The sequence below is a fragment of the Pinus tabuliformis genome, chromosome 2_1 (assembly GCF_031772625.1).
Source record: "Pinus tabuliformis cultivar Carrire ecotype Pingquan chromosome 2_1, CPIR1, whole genome shotgun sequence".
In the NCBI taxonomy this organism is placed as follows: Eukaryota; Viridiplantae; Streptophyta; class Pinopsida; order Pinales; family Pinaceae; genus Pinus; species Pinus tabuliformis.
Window position 1 is genome coordinate 980,054,050 of NC_142299.1, and position 18,199 is coordinate 980,072,248.

General features: G+C 38.7%; 1 pseudogene; it reads right to left on the bottom strand.

Moving 5' to 3' along the window:
- The window catches only part of LOC149203913 (uncharacterized), an 89,569-nt pseudogene extending 72,043 nt beyond the window's left edge, over nucleotides 1-17,526 (bottom strand).
- Nucleotides 17,527-18,199: the final 673 nt, after the last annotated feature.

Consider the following 18,199-nt stretch of genomic DNA (forward strand, 5'->3'; position numbering starts at 1 on the left):
GTTGACACCAACTTTAATGACTTCTCCTTGTCAACAACCTCCTTGTTGGTGGCTCCCTTGTAAATGAGCTCCTTGTTACGTGTTCCCTTAGCAATGTCGCTCCTATTAATGCTCCCATTATTGATGACCTCCTTGTAAGTTTTTTTTTATGTAAGTTAAGGACCAATTCTATACTATATATATATATATATATATATATTTCTTTTCTTTTTTTAACAATTCACAATGTAATACAACCAGAAGAGAAAAACATTGGGAATTCAAATTTATTCAGCAACTGTCTAACACATTCCTAAGTTTCATTTCATTGAACATATCATAAAATTGACATATATTTAACTAAGGCCATAAAGAAATCATACAAAATAATATTGCAACACACATGTATCGTTCACCAGAGGATGAGACTCCACTTGATTTGTCGTTACTTCTCTGTACTAGTGTAAGGATCAACTCTGTACTATATACTTCTTCTTTTTTAAATAAATCACAATAAAATACAACCAGAAGAGAGAAACATAGGGAATTCAAATTTATTCAGCACTATCTAACACATTCCTGAATTTCATTCCACTGAACATATCGTAAAATTTACATATATTTAACTAAGGCCATAAAGAAATCTTACAAAATAATATTTCAACACTTATGTTCCGTTCACCAAAAGACGAAACTCCACTCGATTTGCCGTTACTTGTCTTCCTTTGTTGTCGGTCACCTCCGAGTGTGCATGATGACATACTTGATACGAATGCGATGACCCACTGGTTAACCTCCCAGCCTACTCCTTGGGTACTCTTCTTCCCCGCGAACCCCCGAGCTGCAATGGGGTTGTACAATGGAGAAATGAAATAGCTGGTAGAGGAGAGCACTCCTTGGCTTAGGAGTCCCCTCTCTAAAATCCTCTACATCACCAAACTCACTATAGTTTCATAATCATTGCTCTGACATAGTCTCATCCATCCAACAATAAGGTTCCAAAAAAATCCCTTCTCCCATGGCTTTCCCCTTCTTTTATATGAGTCCTCATAGGTGTTACAAGGAAAAGTGTCTATGCAGAACTGCTAATCCCACTAAGGCTGGTAGCTACCTTAGAAACAAACAAAGTAAAACTACTTTCATTTTCCTTTATGAAAGGTAGATGAGGGAAGAATAAAGGAGACCAAGCTCTGTCTTGCGCTTGGTTCCTTGCTCGATTCCTCTCTCTTCCAATAGTCCTTTGCTACTTGCTTTCTTGTATACCCAGCTTCACAGAGTACCTGTAGAATCAAAGTAGCATAACACTATACGAGAACATGGATCTATTATCATAAACAATCTAGGATCATATGTAAATTCACCATACAAATGCATAAAACATAAATCACACAAGAGTATGGAGGAAAACTTGAATAGCTTTATTGATAATCAAGAAAGAGCCAAGAGAGTTACAACCAATTGTTCTGACCCAGCATCATCCTCTCAGCAAGAAGCCCTTCTTCACCTCATGAAAATCTTAGATCACCCAACACTATGATGTTGCACCAATAAACCAGTAGCACTTCCTTACAAGATACAAAATTCCAGCCTCCTGGATCTCTGGGATGAGGGATCCATATATAGATGTCTGCAAGGGAGGTGAGTTAGCTTTTGAGATTTGATTAGTGTCTTCCCTCTGATAGTTCTTTCTTCCACTTGGAGATTGATGATCTCTTACTCATCCATGGTCGAATTCAGAGAGGCAAGTGTCACAGGAGAAGTTTCTGGAAGATTCCATGCTTCTCCACCTCGCGGATTGACACTGCCATTTGTCCCTTCTCGCCCATCGCACCCCATAGAAGGGCTTTTTGAAATGCAACGCACCTACTATGTGTATTTAGGTGAGATGCAATGCACTTTGCCTATGGAGCAGGTGAAATGGTCCAGTTTTGACCAGTTCTGAGTAGTTTTTCATGGAGAACTTCTTGGAGAAGCTGTAGTCAGTTGACCTTGTTCTTTTAGGGGTTGGAACAACACCTTTAGGGACTTAGGAGCCCTTGGTTTATGGACATTTATGCTTGGGGTTGTAGTGCCCAAAAATGTCTATAACAGTTGCCCCCTAAAGCATGAGGTCGTTTATCTTTTTAATGTCGGGTGAAATGCTTTATCATGAGGATCCGAAGTTCTTTCAAGCTGGAAGGAGACCTGTAATAAGATACAATACAATACATTATCTTCATAATATTTTCATGATCTAGCTGAGGCGGGCATTCCCATGCTCAGCTTTATAAATTCATTTTCATGTACATGAGACAGACAATCGTCTAAGTGTAGACTAATGATTCTGGTAGAGCCATCATCCCATAGATTGGATGATTATCTGTGCAGTAATGATGTACATTTGATGTCTTTATTTTCCTGAATATATATCGCAGCTCGGTGGATGAAACTAGATCTGGGGTCTTCAATCTCATTCGATCTTCACTCAAAGTACAAGTCGATCCATGTGAGAGATGTTTTGGAGTCGAACATGGAAAGACATCGCCTGATTACCAGCCAATAATGTAAGTTATTAACAGGTGCGAGAGGAATCACCGATAATGATGATGACCCTCAAGGTACTACAGTACAATTCACGTGGTGTGAATAAAGGACTTGGCGTCGAACACCACGCAAAATCTTTCGGTTGAATGTCATTGATGTAAACCTATCGCTGGAAGTGAGAAACTTGCCATTGAGGCATGCAAGCTTCAAAGTACTAAAAGGGGTGTTCCTAGATCGACTTCTTGGATAATGAGCTAATGTCAACAAGAAGCGATCTGTCATTGGAGGGACTTAATGAATCCCACATCAATGACACGAAACGGAGCAAATGATTTTAATGGAGGTGAAAACGATCTGGTGATATAAGGTTCAGGGTGGTGGTCATGAAAGAATGGAGCGTAAATGTATTGTAGCGAGTGAGACAAAGGTGAATTCTCTGAGTGACTTCTCTTGAACATATCAGCGACACTGACATGATGGATTGGTAGCATTAACCCCAAATGTGGATGGTGTGATGGAACCATGGTGATGTGACCAGTGAATGGAACAACCCAACCTGACTTGGATGCGGAGTGAAAATGTCATGTTCAAGAGTGACTTGTTACCAACAAAGTTTCTTCAAGTTTTCTTCCCAAATTTTCCCCAGTCATTGCTGACCAGTACCTCTTTATTTTTGTCAAGCTTGAGGAGGATAACATATGCTTGTTCTATAATTTTCCCTTCGGGCAAACCCATCGCTATGTTTTAACGAGCCTAGGGATAGTGAAACTCGTTCTTGTCTGTTATGGACAAGTTTGTCGCTATTAGGTTTTAACGAGTTTAACGACAAAGATAACTCGGTCCTTTTCAATTTTAGAGAGTCTGAAAAGGGACATAAAGGAAACTCCAAAAAATCCTTTTTCGTCATCTAATCCCTTAGGTCTGAAAACGTATAAAACAATACAGAAGGGATAAATTTTTGGTACTTTTAACGAGCCAAACAAAACAAGCACTCGATCTTTTTGTGTAATAATCCCTCAGGTCCAAAAAGATTAAAATCTAAAGGAGGAATATCACTTCCGGTCACTTTAACGAGCTGGAGAGGCCAATGGCTCGGCAATCTTTTCATATTTTACGAGTCAGTTGAAAAGAGCTTAAAGGAGACTCGTCTTTGAGGAACGAGTGATAAATTCGGGTAGTAGCTGATTCCAGGTAAGGTTTGGAATTTTCCAATCACGGCAGTGTCACAAGGATGGCTAACAGGATCACTCTTTGCAGCTGTTCCTCAAAAGGGGTAAACAATCAAGTGGAGGTGAATGATCGGCCAATACAAAGTGGAGGTGATGATGAGAACACGACCAAGGCTTCAAAGGCTGAAGTACTACATTCACGATGGTTATTTACCGGAAATTGGTTCATTTTTTAATGAGCTTAAACGTTGGGGGAAACATTTGCTCATTGCTTATGTTTATTTTTTAACGAGCATGAAGTCCGCGTTAAAACTGCTCGATTAATCCAGTCGCATAATAAGGATGTATCATATATAAAAACGGCATTATTTCAAAGCTTTGCCCCACATCCTTTCTTTATGCAAGTTAGGAAACGACCAATCCTACGAGTTTAAAGGGTTAGAGGACCTACAAATTAAAAAAAAAAAAAAAATGGTCACTCTTCGCTTGCATGCCAAAAGGTTTGCATGCCCCCAGGTATAGAGACATAGAGTTTCAAGGTTACCCCGCAATTTTGCAGACAAAACATTTGTTTTATCAGGAAAGGCCTACCTCTTTCAGGTTACCAAAGATTGTTCTATTCGCACCGCAAACAAAACACTTCTTCGGCGATGTCTACCGAAATAGACAAAGGCGAGTGGCACAGACGCCTCCACTCACATAACTTTGACGAGGGAATCTTATTCCAGTCTAACCCCCTTTTCCAATTACGGACGGGAGTGTCAGACTAGTCATATATCTCTCGCGGAAACCTACCCTATACCTGAAGTTTTCCTGCCGAAGCAGACCAGGGTGCATGCCCCCTGGGTTTCAGTCATGTCCCCGAATCACTCGCGCTCATCAGGAGGACGGACTGGGGATTGATGAGACATTCCTTGCGTGAAAAGACCATTCAGGGCTGGTGTATGACTATTTGCTATGTGTGAACCGGGAAATGAAAGCTGGTCTACGAGCTTGACCACTCTTCCTTCGTGCGGAAAACACATTACTCTAAAGAGTGATGAGACAATGGCTCCCATGCAATAAATATAGTCTCGTCCAAGGAGTAGATTATAATCTAGGGGTCCTTGGACTACCATTACGTTCATGTGAACGGTTTTCCCTCTCAATGTAATGGGCACATTGGGAAGGATCCCTAACGGTTGACTAGTTCCTTTGTCAAAGCCTGTTAGATTTCTCATTTCAGGCAAAAGCGATGGCGAACCAAGCGCTTTCCAAGCAGTCGAGGAAAGGATACTCATAGAAGCCCCTTCATCTATGATGGTACCGGCCATGACCATTCTATATATTTGAGTAATGATTCGAAATGGTACACTAGCCGGTAAACGGGGTCTACCTAGTTGATTCCAGTCGAAGGAAACAACTAGGTTGCTTGGAGGTGGGACCGAATAGACAGCCGAATATGACCCTGAAGAACTTCCTTCCTGTAGTAAAGGAACGGGTAGACTGCCCCCACGTTCTTCGGAGTCCGTGCTTACGAAAAGAATCTGGACGGTGTCATCCTTGTTCTCTTCAGTGATTGTATCATTTGAAGATGGAACCTCTGAAGGCAAGACTGGGTCAAATGCCGCCTCGACCTTTTGACTTTCGTCTAGTATGGATTCAGATGGTTTATCTTCAATGATAGATGCTTCGGCCAACCACAAGGGCGGGTTAGCCGTATTTTCAACTAGTGATGGACTCGACAAGAGTTTCTTATATCCAGGAGGAAGTCGTAACGGTGAAACCGGATGATCGTCCAAAACTCTTTTAGCCTCGTCTAAGAAGGGACAACGGTGTACGGCGTGATCGCCTTCACACAGTTTACAAGGAAATTTTCTTTTTCCTTTTTGTCTAGGGGCTTCACTTTCACTAGTTGACGGTGTGTTTTCAACATGATCATCAGAGGTTGACGACACTAGGTTGTGCAAACGAGGAGACCAGTCCCTTAAGATCCGAGGGATGCAAGGACAATCTCGATGATAGTGGCCTCCTTTGCAAATGACACATGGCGATTTAGGCCTAGTCGGTGCAGTGTGTGGATTTTCGCTAGACGATGTTTGGTTGCCCCTTTTTGCCTTTGGCTCCTTCTTCTTCTTCTCTTTCTTCTTCTTTTCCTTCTTCTTCTCAGGTACTTGATTTTTGGCTTTACCAGCTTCATCAAGCGAAGAGGAAGGAGGAGAGGAAGAATTGGAGGAAGTAGAGGGTTGGGGGGTAATTCTGGAATCGTCTAGTTGCTGACTCGATTATTCAGGAATCGCGGTATTCTGAACGACGGAGGTTGAGAAAAGCCATAGAGGCAAACCGATTGTCAATCCTGGAAGTGACAATGTGGCCATATGGGGTGCATCAACATCTCCCTAAGAGGAGAAGGGACTAGGATTTCCTCCAAGGGGAACTCCTTGGTTGGTGGACTCCATTTTCCTCAACCTAAGACCAACGTAGGAAAGGTGATGATTATTCCATTTAAAATAAATTTTAGACGCTTTGACACAACTTATTTTTTCAATTTTAAAGAGTCGGGAAAAAACAAAAGATGACTCTAGTCGCCTTCGATTTTTAATGAGCCTGAAGTGACAAGTGCTCAGATGGACCTTTTCTGTTAAGGAGTCTGAAAAGGAATGAAAGGGACTGCTCTGGAAATCTAAACAGAGGGATTACCAAACCAATCGCAAAATTGTAGAATACTTTTTACGGTACGGCAGTCAATCTTCCCGAATGCTATGTTCAGTGCATTGCGATCGGTAGGGCGGCAGACACGGCTTCCTATGGATAAAGGATTAAGCCTATTGTGGTCTCCCAAAATATACTTGACGGTACATGGGAGCACAAGTTCGTACTGGCACTTATCGTCTCAAAGTGGAGGAATCACCGCGTGATGTAGATGTACAATTCCTAAAATGCAATCTAAGATGATAAACAGTCATTTTATCTTCTTTGTGCAATGAAAATCCTAGCTACTAAGGAAAGAGAGATGGCGTTCTTTCAACAAAGAGCAAAGAGCACACACTATATGCACTGTCCTAAATCAAACCAATCAAACAGTCTAAATGCAAATGCACATGCATGTATTTGTTTTTAGCCTTCTTAATGTGTGAATGATAAAAATAAATCTAATGCGCAAATCTGAATTATTTTTCAAAGCGACAATTACTAACAAGTTTCTTTTCAAAACAAAATGAGGACAATGGCAACACTTTGCAATTCGGAATTGAAAACTTGCTTTCGACACTAGAAAAACTACTAATTCAGATCAAATACAATAGTAACAGGGTAATCAACTATCAAGAATAATCAGATTCTCTTCTATGACTGAAAACGACACTTGCGACACTTTCAAATCAAGAAACGACAGTACAATTACGTTACTTCTTTGTAAAGGAGAACTGAAAATGACTCAAAAAATACATAAAAACATTTACAGTTCTTTGCACAATGGAGGCGGAATATCAGCAAGGAAAGGGGTTTAAAACAGAGGTGTACTGACTATAGGCACCAAAACTCCTGAATAGATCTGAAAAAGAGTGAACACAGAAACCAAAATTCAGGAACAAGGTCTTGTCTGATCAGCGCACCTGTAACACAGTGAAACTGAAATGCAATGCACCTGCTACACTCGGGAAGTGCGCTGCATTTGAAGTTCACAGAACAGACAGTGCGCTGGACCAGGGACGAGACTTTGGTTGGGTTCCAGGTCACAGTTTGCAATTCAGTTTAGGGATTTTGGCCGAGCAAGTGGTAATCAGTAAATCAATCACAGGGGTAGATCTAAGGAGGTTACTAGATCCACCACGAGGGAAATTAGAAAGCTTGTAAATCAATTGTTTAATTCATAAACAAAACCTGGAGATTGACTGAAGCAGCGTTGATCTACTTTGCACTTGCATAAAAAATGCAGTTCGAAGGCTAGCTGGCTTGACTTCAGGCTCCATCTGTAAGTTTATAAAGTAAACAAATGTAGATAAACAATCAATCTATTCACTCCCCAGTGGAGTCGCCATTTTGTTACAGGGAAAAGTGTCTATGCAGAACTGCTAATCCCACTAAGGCTGGTAGCTACCTTAGAAACAAACAAAGTAAAACTACTTTCGTTTTCCTTTTTGAAAGATAGATGAGGGAAGAATAAAGGAGACCAACCTCTGTCTTGTGCTTGGTTCCTTGCTTGATTCCTCTCTCTTCCGATAGTCCTTTGCTACTTGCTTTCTTGTATACCCAGCTTCACAGAGTACCTGTAAGCAGCATAAAACTATACGAGAACATGGATCTATTATCATAAACAATCTAGGATCAGATGTAAATTGACCATACAAATGCATAAAACATAAATCACACAAGAGTATGGAGGAAAACTTGAATAGCTTTATTGATAATCAAGAAAGAGCCAAGAGAGTTACAACCAATTGTTTTGACCCAGCATCATCCTCTTAGCAAGAAGCCCTTCTTCACCTCATGAAAAGCTTAGATCACCCAACACTATGATGTTGCACCAATAAACCAGCAGCACTTCCTTACAAGATACAAAATTCCAGCCTCCTGGATCTCTGGGATGAGGGATCCATATATAGATGTCTGCAAGGGAGGTGAGTCAGATTTTGAGATTTGATTAGTGTCTTCCCTCTGATAGTTCTTGCTTCCACTTGGAGATTGATGATATCTTCCTCATCCCTGGTTGAATTCAGAGAGGCAAGTGTCACAGGAGAAGTTTCTGGAAGATTCCATGCTTCTACACCTCGCGGATTGACACTGCCATTTGTGCCTTCTCGCCCATCGCACCCCATAGAAGGGCTTTTTGAAATGCAACGCACCTACTGTGTGTATTTAGGTGAGATGCAACGTACTTTGCCTATGGAGCAGGTGAAATGGTCCAGTTTTGACCAGTTCTGAGTAGTTTTTCATGGAGAAATTCTGGGAGAAGCTGTAATCAGTTGACCTTGTCCTTTTAGGGGTTGGAACAACACCTTTAGGGACTTAGGAGCCCTTGGTTTATGGACATTTATGCTTGGGGTTGTAGTGCCCAAAAATGTCTATAACAATAGGTGACACTTGGCATGTCATGCATAATTAATTATTTTTTATAATTCAATAGTTTGATTATTCACCCACCCATGTGTCACTCTCATCAAGAATAAAACTTGGGTTAAGAGGATCATGGGAAGAAATAAAATATTTTATCTTAAAAACTCTACCCTCCCCAGGTTGGAAAATATTAGGTAGATTATGTAGTTTAATTAGGTAAAAAGGGGAAAGAGGGACATAAATGTAAGGATAAAGATTAATCCTAAACTAGTTAAACCTAATTAAGAGAAGAGGAAGGTGAATTAAAATAAGATTAATAAATTAAATTTTAGAGAAATGTAGAGAACCTCCATGTGGCAAAAACCAACATAAGAATATCCATCTAAGAGATAACTTGAGATAAATTAGGGAATAGATAGGGGATCAAACCTTGAATCATCAATTGACTTTAGTAATGAACACAAATTGAGTAAAATGGGGGATCAAGAGGCAACTAGGAGAAGAAATAGGAATCTTGTTAAGGTGAGGAAAATATTAGTTTTAAATTAAAATTTAAGTAAATAATTTTGGAGACCTCAATTTATGTTATGATAATGCTACCAACCACCCTACCATTTACATGACATAATGTAGTCTAAGCCTACTATGCTTAATAGATTGAATGTATTCTTTTGATTAAATCTTATAGGAATATTGGAAATTGATAGGTGAATTATATAATCAATAACCTATAAATACATAAATTGTTCCTTTGGAAGTATATTACCTATATTCTTTGAGGACCTCAAGTTGAGGATCTGGACATATGACTCTATTATTAGCGGTTGTGATATTTGTGGTTGTGATGTTTATGTATGTTCTCCATTGATATTATGATGAAGATAACATTAATGGTTATGTATGTATCTATCGGTATTATGATGATTGTAGCATTTATGGATATGTATACTCTCTACTTATATCATGATGATAATAGCTTGATGGATAAGTATGTTTCCATTGATGTTATGATGATGATAGCCATGATGGATGTGCCCCCATGTTACCTACTTGCATTAGTTCTGGTTCACAATGAGCAATGATGCGAATGACTAGGTGATGTTAATGATGCTATTATGACAATGACTAACACTGAGAAACCTTGTTACTGATGATTATTGAGTATGGCAGGAAACCATCAGAGGCACTCGCATATGATGAGTTGGGGACACCTGGTTTGATGAAAATTTATATTATTTTATCTTTGAAATTCTAAGTCAATTTTGAAACCTACTATATATGTTTATCTATATTCTGATGATATGTTAATGGTTGTAGGCACAGATTAGTTTCTTGGCTGAATGACTCACATATGGGTGATGGGGTTGTACAAGTGGATGGAACTACATGGGAGGGGTGGGACAGTGTCCCTAGTTTCAACCACTAGCACTCCCGCCGTGACTTGGGCTGGAAAGGTTGAAACACCTTCGCCTTGAAGATCATGATGCCATGAGGGCAAGTCCCAAAGTTGGGTCGCTCATGAGGATTTTACCGGGGGGCATGCATCAAGGCGGTTTCCTTGATCCCCGAAACCATTAGTCTCTCTATAGCAGACAACATAAGAGATGATAGTGGTCTATGTCGTTGCACCTATACTTCGCCTCGTACTCACTGAATGTTGGAAGGGCAAGTGGTGTGGCACCCTTGGAACTTCAAGAGAATTTCTTGAAGGGCACGACCAACTTGGCACCCTTGGCATCACAAATAAACTATTAGGCGTGGCACCCTTGGAACTTCAAGGGAAGTTCTTGAAGGGCACGACCAAACTTGGCACCCTTGGAATCATTAAAAATAAATTAATTGATAAATATAATCAAGAAATGAAAACTAGGTAAATTTACATCAAGGGTAAATGATGTTAGAAACCGAGGTAATTAAACCAAAAATAAAACTTGGGTTAAGAGGATCATAGGAAGAAATAAAATAGGTTACCTTAAAAAACTCTACCCTTCCCATGTTGGAAAATATTAGGTAGATTATGTAGTTTAATTAGGTAAAAGGGGAAAGAGGGACATAATTGTAATGATAAAGATTAATCCTAAAATAGTTAAACCTAATTAAGAGAAGAGGATGGTGAATTAAAATAAGAATAATAAATTAAATTTTAGAGAAATGTACAGAACCTCCATGTGGCAACAACCAACATAAGAATATCCATCTAAGAGATAACTTGAGTTAAATTAGGGAGTAGATAGGGGATCAAATCTTGACTCATTAATTGAATTTAGTAATGAACACAAATTAAGGAGTAATAAGGGGGATCAAGAGGCAACTAGGAGAAGAAATAAGAATCTTGTTGAGGTGAGGAAAATATTAGTTTTAAATTAAAATTTAAGTAAATAATTTTGGAGACCCTTGATGAGAGAGTGACACATGGGTGGGTGAATAATCAAACAATTGAATTATAAAAAAATAATTAATTATGCATGACATGCCAAGTGTCACCTATGAGGACTCCTATAAAAGAAGGGGCAGGCCATGTGAGAAGGGACTTTTGGGAACCCTATTGTGGGATGGATGAGACTATGTCAGAGTAGTGATTACGAAACTATAGTGAGTTTGGTGAGGTAGAGGATTTTAGAGAGGGGACTCTTGAACCAAGGGATGCTCTCCTCTACCAGCTATTGCATTCTTCCATTGTACAACCCCATTGCAGCTCGGGGGTCCGTGGGGAAGAAGAGTACCCAAGGAGTAGGCTGGGAGGTTAACAGTGGGTCATCGCATTCGGATTAAGTACGTCGTCATTCACTCTCGGAGGTGATCAGCAACAAGGGAACGCAAGTAACGGCAAATCAAGTGGAGTCTCGTCTTCTGGTGAACGGTACATGTGTGTTGCAATATTATTTTGTATGATTTCTTTATGGCCTTAGTTAAATATATGTCAATTTTATGATATGTTTAATAGGAATGAAATTTAGGAATGTGTTAGAAATTTGCTGAATAAATTTGAATTCCCAACGTTTTTCTCTTCTGGTTGCATTTTATTGTGATTTATTTTGTTAAAAAACATATATATAGTATAGAACTAGTCCTTACACTTGGTATAGAACTGGTCCTTACACTTGGTGAATAGTGTAGTGAATTTATTCATTTTTATTTACTGCACTTGATTTTCCCTCATGAATGCATTAATTCCTGCAGCCGACTCTTTCATTTTCCTCATACCAAAGCAGGGTAGAGATTGGAATTAATTTGGTGAACAATGTCATGAATGTGCTCTGGTTATAACATAAATTCCTTTTTGACATCTAATTTGACATATTGGATGGGGAAATTGGGGAAATTAAATTAATAATGGCAGGAAATAAAGTAAATTTGTGAAATTCAAGTAAATTTCTCTCAAATGCAGTAAAATAGAAACTTCCACGTTTGACAAGTTTGGAATGTTTAAAATATTTTAATGAGGAAAAACAAGTGTAGTAAATAAAAATGAATAAACCTTGAGGTAAACAAATTACTGATATAATACCCAACATGTTTCTTCCAACGGGAAACATTATTAATACCACAAAAAATTCCGGTGAGAAATATTGTTAATCAAGGTGACACAGTAACCTATTAAAGCATGTCGTTCCATGATTTAATGGATCCATTTTGTATATAAAAGTCATTTTAACATAAATAAATTAAAATGTTGGCAAGATTAGATGCTAAGTATTTCAAACCAGCACTTAGATTACTATAAATGTCATATTTTGAGGATAATGAAAAGATGATTAATCTCAAAATAAAAAAATAAAATGGAAGATGATAAATTAAGAAATATAGGAGAAATCCACAATGGTTTAAAGGTAGATGAAATGGTAGTTTGGTGGTCAATGCTGGAATTTTCAACATTGCTGTTATCTCAAAATCAGACCCTGGAAGGCTGCAGACCAGGAAGACTTCAAGTAACTGTTTCAAACCTACTTTAGGCTAAGGTTTAGCCTCCCCAACCTGAGAGGTCTCTCTCAAAGGATTAAAGGTTTTTGATTATGATCAAGATGACTAACTCTTGTGAAACAACTAAGAAATGAAAATGGTGGAAACACAACTAACAAGTATCCATTGGGCTTATGGAGTCATATATGATTCAATATTCACAGCAGGGTTGGCTTTGCAGAGAAGTCAAGACATTTAGATTTCAACACACCAAATACATAGAAGGCAGTTTATGAGTATATGAAGGAAATTAGAGCACTGTAAGCGATTTCTAAGTAATCAGATACTCATAACACTGTAGATAACAATGAAAAGACAATAAAAGAAACTCATCACATTGATCTCTTTATGATTCTTGAGAAGCATAGGCCAATACTGTATTACCAAAAAAATAGAGTCTTTACATAAGCCAAATATCAGAGCTTTTACTTATAAATTTCCAACCCCTGGTTACATTGCTCTTTCTCCTATATATAGAGTTCTTTTACAGAGCTGAGATTCCTCCTCCAACATGAGGGGAACTCGAATTCTAATTCTTATGACACCTATTTAAATTTTAACTACCTATTAAATGTAACAAACTGCTACTAGACTTTTTAGAGATCTAAATCAAATAGGAGTCTAACTCCATATCATGCTAATAATAGCCTTAATTACAATCATTCTCGTTCTTTGACAAGTGGTCTCTTTTTAGTTTGGCTGTGGTGGATGTTCAAAGCTCCATACTGGTCCTCAATGTCACATCTTCTCCATTGCCCCTGAAAAATAGGAAACTGTCCCTGTTTATCTACCTTTGGTTTTCCTCAAAGATATTCGGATCCAATGAACCATGCCCTTCATCTTTGATTATACAAAATATATCAGAATGCCACGTCCTTGATGTGCTGTCAACCTTTTCCATGTGTGAAGACAAAAGCTCCTCCAAGCTGTCTGACATATCTTGGACTGTAGTAAATGTGATCACTTTATAACAAAAAGTTTAGAGTTAGGTTCGAATATATGTTTCCTCCACCTGTCTTGACCTTGTTGAAAGTTGATACCTTTAGATGATCCCTTGAAGATATTCCTTTTTCAAAAAATTTCCCTTTGTATTTCAAAATCAGTTGACTGAGTTTAGATTATGTAGCTTCAGTAGTTTCATAGCGCGCTACGAAACTATTGTGCATTAGTCATCATCTTCAGCAGTTTCGTAGCGCGCTACGAAACTGCTGTGTAATTCCAAAAACACAGTTTCAACCAAAATTTTGCTATTTTGAGCCTCTTGATATTTAAACATCCTTTTCAATTGCTCCGAAGCTTTTCAAAACTGAGTGGAAAGGTATGATTCTTCAATAAAGATTATAACAAGGAAAACCATCAAAATTTGAAACATAGCCTTACTTGATGTGTGACTCCCTTAAGGAAATTCTTTCTGCTGGCTTAATTGTATCTTTAAGTCTTCAATTTGTTTCTTCATGACTTTGATCCCAGATCTCAGGTTTGTATTGACCTTTCTGATAAATTGTGCTTCCTTTATTGCAGGGACAGTCCAGCTACGGAATTGAACATTACAATCCACCACCTCGGGTATTTGAAATGTTTTGTCCTCCCACCGAGCTTGCATTTGGTTAAAATAAGCCTCCTTAATTGCAAATTTCCTGGAGGCTTTCTTCAATCTAGCAATTTCAAAGTTTGCCAATTCCAACCTCCTTTTCAACTCTTCCACACTATCCTCTTCTTGAATGGTAACTGCTTTGCCTTTATCCTTTCTTTCATGAGGCTGTGTTACCTCCCCTGTTTCATCTGCTCTTGGCAGTACCTCCTGTACTTGTTTAAAATTCCTCGTTATGGGTCTCCTTGGTTTAAATACAAATTGATCAACCTGATCATCAAACTTGAGTTTCTTCGAGGCTTTGACTCTCTTAGCCTTGTCTTTTCCTGACTCTATCAAATCTGCTTGAACCAGGGGAGATTCTTCAATGTCAATGGCTTGCAGTAAGTCATTTAAGTCTCCCTTTGAAACAGGGCTTTCTTCAATAATCACTGATTTTCCTTTTTCTTTAGCTACCTGGCTCCTAGTCCTTCTTCTTTGAACTCCTTCACCCGTGCTTGATTCATGTGCACCTTCTTTGACCTGAGCTTTCTCTTTAAGGGACTGCTGGGGTGTATCCTGGATAGTCAGTGGCTTGGTGAATTCTCTTACTTGTTTCCTAGCCTTCAACTTTGAAAACATCCTAGATCTTGTTTCTGCCTGGTGACAGTTGTTGTTGGAAGATCTTTTGCGGCTTGAGGACTGAGACCGGTCTCGTTTTTGAAACCAGACATGAATATGAATGTGGGCCAGTCCCTACCTACTCTCTGGAGTTCATGCAGAACAATCAACTTAATTAAATCGTGGTGAAACAATGAGGTCTCACAAGCTTCTTTCCTTAGCTGCACCTTATCACACAGTTTGCTTAAGCTACGAAATAAGTAAAAAGGTAAATCAATGGATATCTTTCTTGTAAAATGTAGCAGAAGCTTGAAATGGTATGAATACACCTTATTATATCTCCCTTCACAGGTAAGGTACCTCTGTATACAGGTAAGAAGATTGGCATATGAGTCCTTGACATAATTTCTAGGCACATACTTGTTTAAATTTGAGTCAATGTACTCCGGCTTCATAAATTCTTTGTAGGGGGTCACAGCAAATTTGAAATTCTTAAAACAAGTTTCTTGTCCCCTTGGAATCTCAGTAACTGTGGATATTACCTCTGGTGAGACTTGCAATTCGAGCATCCAAACCTTCGAATTCAGCCCTGTGAAATTCAAAGAAAATTCCTTGGTGATTTGTGCATGACCTCCCTGGAGTTTCTCACAAAAATTCCAACATCCAACCTGCTTGAATGCATGCTCAACTTCTTTGTTTTTCAAGACAATGTCTACACCTTCAAGTTCGTTTCTCAAGCATCTGCCTGATCTGTGGTCTTTTCTTTCTGCTGATCCCTCCATGAGACTTCAGCGTAATGGAGGTTTGAAATGCTAGTGCTGCTCAAACTTCAATCTCTGCCTCGCTTGATAACAATGCCTTCAAATTGAAAACTTGCAGACTTGTTCCCCATGCAACGAATACAATAATCATTAAGACTGTGAATACCTAGATTTTCTTGGAACTTGCAATCCGTGTGTACCAAGGTACCTAGCGGCTGTAATGATGGAGATAAGTGGTTCGACGTGATATGTGGAGTGTATAAGCTGACAATGAATGATGCAACCATAACTGAACTTGACAGATTTGACAGTTAGGAAAGATCTGCTACGGATTGCACGAATCTCCAATTTCGTAGCGCAGTCAGTGTAAATTTTGAATTATGCGCTACGAAATCACCTAAAACATGTTGCGCTGCGAAACTGCTAAAAAGGATTTATGCGCTGTGAAAACACTTCAAAATGATTACATGCACTACGAAATCACCTAAAGAGCTTTGTGGCACATAGTAACCTTTGAACAAAACTGACACATGGTTATGAGACCGGTGATGAATGAGAATGACTGGTGATGAATGAGAATGCATAGTTGACTCAAGACTCCTAAGACTCAGACTCTAAGGAAAACAAAAATCAAACTTAGACTAGCACCGACCTTTACCATCAAACTAATGTGAGAAATTTTGGCATTAGAATTCTTAAGTGATAACAATTGCCAAAGCACATTTACAGGTACGTGGATAGGCACAACATAAACCCCGGTTTCCTCTAGTATAACCCACATCGAATTGACACGTGTAACCATTGTGTGCTATATTTCTATTTTTCCTTTAAATAAGAAGCAATGCCCAGATTCGATTTTCTTGGAACAACTCTGAATTCAAATTTTTTAAGGACTCTGCATCACAGTTCATATAAACCCCTTAGAATTTGTTCTTAGATCAGTAGATACAAACATAAACAAGGCAGCAGTTATATAATTGATGACTGGTGTCTGTAAATGTTGCGTCTTATGTTTCATCCAGAGAAGCTAGGTGCATAGTCTGGATATGGTAAAATGATCAGTTAACTCTACAACCTTCGTTGTCCATATCTTTCTACCTTGGGCAAAATATACAACATCAGATGCATATCAAGCCTGGGGTTAGATGTGTCTGTGCTATAACTTCAAGCCATTTCAATATTGTGGTAGATATGTAAAGAATTCGCTCTCTAGATAGCCAGAGTCAACTCCAAAGTGGATTTCATAAACAATAGTGGAAAAAAAAATGACATCTATACATACTTGAATGAAGTCTTTCAGGATAAAATTAGGAACTATGGTGATTGGGGATTTGTATACAGTGAGTCTGGTCAAAGTCCTCAAAATAGCAGGAGACTGTGGAAGTAGAAGATCTGAAATCTTGGACATATTTGCACGTTTAAGCAGCTCTATGTTGTCTTCCAGCTGCCTACAGATAGCTGAGCTTGCGATCGCCACCTTATCCACAGCCTCGGGGTAGAGATAGGCCAAAGTGTAAGCCACAAAACCACCATAATTGGTCCCAACCACACTGATTTTGTTCACACCGAATCTCTTCAGCATTTTCATGAGAGATTCTGCCTGAAAAATCTCTGATCTCTCAGAGCTTTTGGTTGTCGAACCTCCGAAGAAAACCAGGTCTGGAACATAGACATTGAAGCTCTGTGTAAAAGGCTTTATCTATGGGTACCATTGCCACATTGCATTGGTCCCAAAGCCATGTATGAGAATGACATTTTGCTTGTTGGCATCCCACTTCTTTGGAGTCCAACAGTGCATGGTTGTTTTATCATCCACGTCCAAGAGCTTGGATTCCAGACCTACATAAACAAAGGCCTTCTGTAGCATTCTGTCACAGAATGATACTAGACTGAAACAGTGGCTTGCCATAGCCAAATTCCCCAAAGGCTATGCGGGTGCTTGTGAATAAACTGTAGATGATATACAGAGTTGTATCCTCAATAATCCAATTGAAGATTGTCAATCCCAACTGTTGTCTAATAGAAATGAAATCCTTGATAGCCCATAATTTTTTTTTACATATGTTTGTTACACCATTCTAATCTAAATCTGGAAAAGAGTCCCAGGATGTTTTAAGATTGGTACAATTATTTCTGCATTAGCTTCAATTGTTTTCTAGATGTTGAAAGCCTTAGAACACATGACAAATTCCTTCAAAATCCAAATTTGTTGCCATGCACCGAGCGTTTTGTGCTCAAGTCGGATTTTGTTTTGGGAAGATTCCCAATCTATCAACTTTCATCCTCATGAAGCTTCTGGTTTACCTCAATTCTTTTCTCTAAATTGTTGTTTCCTCACTCGTTCTCACAACGATAATTGTTTAAGTTGTCTTTGGATATTTACATGTTCTTAAATTAGATGGTCAATTAAGCTTTCTTGGCATATTGGTTTACAGTATAGGCATCGTTTTGGCTCTTATTAGGGTAGATTTTCTTCAATTTACTTGAAATTTTGTTAAAAATGTGGAATATCATAATTTATAGTGGTTAACTTCACACAATTCAGTGTTTCAAATTTTTTTTTTCTACACACTGAATCCATG